Here is a 5462-nt window from a genome sequence, read left to right as displayed (position 1 = left end):
GCACCATGGCTGGCTGTTTGCTCATTATGATGATAGTAAGTTACAAAGCAGTCAGCAAGTCCATACGGCTCCATCAGCTCAGTTCTAGCCTTAGGCTCAGAATTCTATGGTGATTTGTATGAGCAACCATTCGTTTCTGGGTGGTAAAAGGAGCACTGTATTTGCAGTCAGGACCCCCTGGGTGTGCATTCTAATGCTGGCCTAACTAGCCTTGGATATTTGGGCAAGTTGCTGATTGATGAGGAACTTGTTACCTCACCATGTTGTCTATTTCAACATTAAGTAGCCAACATGGTTAGAATGTTCTTCCTAATTATTGAGCTTGTGTTTGCCTTCCCACAACTCTCACCCCATGGTTTTAGGTCTGCCTCTGGGCCATAAAGAATGAGAGCTCTCCCTCTTCTCCTCCCTCCTCTGGACCCCAGAGTGGAGGAGCGGTAGAATGCCCGGTCAGTTGGAGGATCCTCTGTGGTCCTTTGGGCAAGGTATGAAAGAATGACAGAGTCATGCATCAGCTCCGACCTTGCTGAACTCAGCTTGGCCCTTCAGATGATATGAAGCCCCCATAGTTTCTTGTCTTACAAGGCCCTATCTGCCTGGAATGACCTTCCCCTGAATCCCACCCTCATTTCTGCCCAGAAAGTATCAGTCTTTCAAGACTCAGCTCAATCACTTTCTCCAGTGATTCTCCAGGTGAAGATAACACCTCCCGTCTCCCCTGGGTCCCCACTAAACGGAGGGCCCTTCTCCTCCACCCCTTTCCACATAAAGACACCCATTCCAGCCCTCTGATACTTAGGAGCTCTCATTTGTCCCTAGTCTTACAGCAGGGATGATGTCGCATTCACCTTCTACTCTCAGCGCCTGGCATAATGAGGCACATATTACATGTTAGTCCCAGAAGGGAGGCCCTACAGCCAGAAGGCAGGCACACAGAATGACTCTGCTTTGGACACGCCCAGATGCCAGTTTGCACAACAAAGGTCTACACACAGAGCGGGAGTGGGTGCAGAAAGGGCCAGACAATCACTGGTCTCCTCCTCCTCTAATCCCATCCTTCTCATGTGCTGTGCCTCTGGCAGGTGTGGCCGGCCCATCTGGCTTTGCCAGCAGGACCTCTTCTCTGCAACACTTTATTTTGCATCAGAGCCAGAAAAGGCCCATTCCCTGTAAGAGGTCCCTAGTGAGGATCTTCTGACAATGTGAGAAAATGAAGCCAAGCAGATTCCTGCCCAGCCCCCCAACAGTATTACAAGAAGGGATACCCCAGGGAGCTTCATTATGATCCTATTACTGTAAATGATGGCTTGAATCTACCATCAGATTTGGTATTACCATATAATCATTTCTATAAAAGGCTTTAGAATCATTATTAGCATGAGGAACGAATTAAATGACATGCCAGCAGGGATTTTACTACTAATAAACTAAAATGAAATTAAACTAAAAAAAATAGAACTGTATGAATATTACATTGCAATGATCACACCTACTCATGGTGCCAACAAGGACTGGGCCAGAATTAAATAAGCCGTAGCACCCTGATCTTGCCTCTCTAGAGAACACGTAAACTTGCATTCCATGACAGTTAACTGGATTCCTTGAGAAGCCCACTTAACCAGTAGCTAAGCCATTCTACCAAATGCAGCATGGGCTTCCTAACAGCACAGAAACCCTTGCACATCATTTGGTCCAAGAGGTTGTGATTCACATTGAGTCACCTCTCCCAGGATTGTCTCTGAGGTGCAATTATCTACATGCATATCAGTCCCTGTGTGTATATGCATCTGTGCCAAATATAATCAAGAGATTTGCAAATATATATTTACAAATATATGCCACTATATTGAGCCATAATCTCTCTGTATAACTACATATTTCAACTTCCCTAAAATTATTTCTTCAGAGAAGAGTCTATGGCTATAATCACAGATAATTAGTGGCAGCCTTTACTTGAGAACATCTTGCAGCATATTAGAACAGTTGCCAGCTAAAGTAATAGTAGTTTTTCTTTTCCCTATTCTTATTTATTTTTTGATATCCATTCTAGATTCATCCTTTCTTCGGCACATCTGTAATGAGCCCTGGGGACTGTGAGCAGACAGTGGTGATGTAAATGGACACAGTCCTTGCCCCATAGCTCTCCCAGTCTAATGAGTGAGGCAGAGAAAGTAAGTAAAGATACAAACACATAGATAACTGGAATGGTGAGAAGGGTGGAGTGGTGAGGAATAAAAGAGACATGGAGCTGGGAGGTATCAACTCTAAAGGGGGTGTCAGTGAAAGGCTCCTCCAAAGGGTGAATTAAAAGGTGCTTCCTTAAGAATGAAAAGAAGCCAGCCACGTATGAGCAGAGGAGAAAAATCATTCCAGATGGGGGCATCAGGTGCTAAGCCCTGGGACGGGAAAAGGCTTGGCATGTTCAGGAAATGAACACATCCAGGGAGGCTGGGATGCAGGGAACACGGAGGAGAGGAAGGAAGGGAAATGGCCTCAGCAGGACAGGGGGCCATCACAGAGGGTAAGTGCCACTGTGTTTACATTTTGGTAGTGTGACTTTGGGTTCTGTGGGAAATGAGTTGTGGCGGGCCAAGGGAAAAGGCAAGAGGACTGCCAACAAAATCATGGGCACCTGGGCTGGAGGACAGATTTGAGGTGGAATCAACAGCCCTTGCTGACCAACAAACAGCGTGCGTGTGAGTGAGCAGGAGAGAGCAACAAGGATGCTGCCCAAGACTGTGGATTAAGCACTGGGCGATGGTGGATCCAGACGGAGGGGATGGGCATGTTTCAGGGAAATATCAGAGTTCTGGCCTGGGCAAGTGAAGTATGAGAGGCTTGAGGGACAGCCAAGCAGAACCAAATAGCGGCAGTTGAGTATTGTAACAGGCCAATTGAGTCAGAAAAACAGACACTCTGCCAGTTATTTTAACACAGAGAATTGAATGTAAGGAATTGGTCAAACAGAAATTGGACTGAGGGCAGAAAAGGGACACCAAGATAACAGAGAGAGCAACTGCAGGAGCCACTGTCACCTCTCGGGCTGGAGGAATGCAGGGAAGAGCCTCTGAGCTAGGACCCCGATCTCTGAGGAGCGGTGACTGCCTGGCTGGTACTGGTGTATCTGAGGGGCTTCCATGAGGCCAGTTCTAGGAATGTGGGGAAGAGCTGGAAACCGGCAGCAACAGCCAGGCTGCCCGTGCCCAGGAAGCACCATTGCTGCAGTGATGCTGTCCAGGATGACGAGCACACAGGAGAAAGCACTTCCTCCCCTCTTCCAGGCCCCCAGGCTTTCTCTGACGTCTCCTAGAGGCAGAGCCTAGCTGAGCCGCTGGCCAAGGAAAAATGCCACCTGCAGAGCTCTAGCCCTAGCATCGCAGACTGAGACCAGAAGGACGCTTTGCAACAGAGAGGCAATGGCTTCATAATCAGCACAGCTACGTAAGACTAGAGTGCAAAGGATAGGCCTGGCTAGGGACACAAATTCAGGAATCACCAGTGGACATGACTCTGATTTTTCTCAAACACTAAATGACTAGTAAGTTCAAGCTGTTGGAAGATGGGTTTGGGCTGTAATAGGACCAGAGTTAGCTTTTGAAGGCCGGGCAGGAACTGGATGAGGTGAGGGCCAGAGGGAAGACTGCCAGGAGGAGAGGGTATCTTGCCAAAGAGTGAAGAGGCAGGCATGAACGGGGAACCGGACACAACAGGGATTCAGAAAACGCTTGCTGACTTGAGTTGTTAAACTCTGTCATCTCCCTGTTCTTGTTTTGTATGTCCCCCCAAAAGCATGTGTTAGAAAATCCCCAATACAACAGTATTAAGAGATAGGACCTTTAAGAGGAGATTAGGCCATAAGGGCTCTGCCCTCACGAGCGGATTAATGCCGTTATGTCAGGGGTGGCTCCTTGCTGAAGGATGAGCCAGGCCCCGGTGCTCCCTCGTGCTCTCGCTCGCTCGCTCTGGTGCTCTCTGCCCTTCTGCCATGCGATGCCTTCCATCGTGCTGTGACACAGCAAGAAGGCCCTCGGGAGACGCCAGCCCCTGGGTCTGGCACTTTCCAGCCTCCAGAAATGTGAGTCAATAAATTTCTGTTCATTATAAATTACCAGCATGTGATATTCTGTTAGAGCAGCACAAAACAGACTAAGACAGAGAGATAATGAGAAATAGGATTTGTGGGGAATGTTGATATCATTTAAACTGTAGATATCATTTCTACAGTTGTCCTGCTCCAAAACAGATAAACAAATCCCAGATTCCACTCAATATAGGTTTAATTGATAACGTTAGAAGTGCCTGCATTTAATCTGGAAGCCCTAGGAGAAAAGCAGGGAGAACGCCAGAGGACAGCAGGGGTACACACAGGGAGCAAAAGGTAATGTGAGCCCCAGCGAGGTGGGAGCACTGCTGCCTGCGAGCCTGCCCACTGCCGTCTGCAGCCACGTCTTCCCGGGGAAGCTGACACCAGCACCCAGCCCCACTACCCCAGTGGGAGCACACACTTGGACTCATGCAAGCACGTACACACGCACACATTAACATACATGCACACATTAACATACACGCACACATACACACACACGTGCAGTCACTGCTTCTGAACCGCAGCATCCACTCTGGGGTGAGTGAGAACTCCCTGACACAGTGGGGACCTGGCTAGAGGCTTGGAGGGTAGATCAAGGAGGCCTGGGTGTGTGTGAGAGAGTGCTTTGATATCTGCCACAGGAGCGGGGATGTGGAGGAAGGGAAGGGCTGGCACGGAGGAAGGGGATGACGTGAGCCATTTGCCTGTCACTCTGTTTCCAAATGATCTGCGTGGCCATTTTGGTTTGAAATCAAGGGGTTTCTTTGCCAGCAAATGACCAGAAGAATCAAGTTGTGTGGAAGTTCTCAGAAAAGCTGAGAACATCCCATGGCAAATAATTGACTAAATCTAGGAAATCACATAATTTGGAGAGAAGCCCAAGGGACGTGTGTTATTGCAAAGCTGAACTGGGCCCAGAAGCTTGAATTGCTTATACAATGAGGTAGAAGTTAGCAAAATAGGGTCCAAAACAGTGTTCTTCCGGCGCTGTGAATCTGTGCATGGCTTCATTTCCATTCCTTTAATTCCACCAGGAGCTATATAATTTCTAAATTTTCTTTTAGGAAAAAAATCATTTAGCACAGAAATAATGCTTTCTACATAAAACTGTAGCTGTTCCAGGGTTTATTTCTTTGACTTTTTTTTCTTCCAAGAAAACCATAATAAAGAGTCTTTCATCTTAATAAAGCCAGACTCGGGAAGTTTCTCTCTGAGCACCAAAGCAGACAACAAATTCACTCAATAAAGATTGACCGAGTGCTGCACCAGCCTGGCCCTGGGCATAGGATGCAAATACGAAGGTGTTGCCCTCCACAGGCTCACGCACGTGGTGGGAGAAAAGTCCAGTCTTACCCTCGGGTGGGTTTCGGTGTCT

This window comes from Eulemur rufifrons, chromosome 7 (genome assembly GCF_041146395.1).
Source record: "Eulemur rufifrons isolate Redbay chromosome 7, OSU_ERuf_1, whole genome shotgun sequence".
Classification (NCBI taxonomy): domain Eukaryota; kingdom Metazoa; phylum Chordata; class Mammalia; order Primates; family Lemuridae; genus Eulemur; species Eulemur rufifrons.
Note: the sequence above shows the minus strand (reverse complement) of the source record.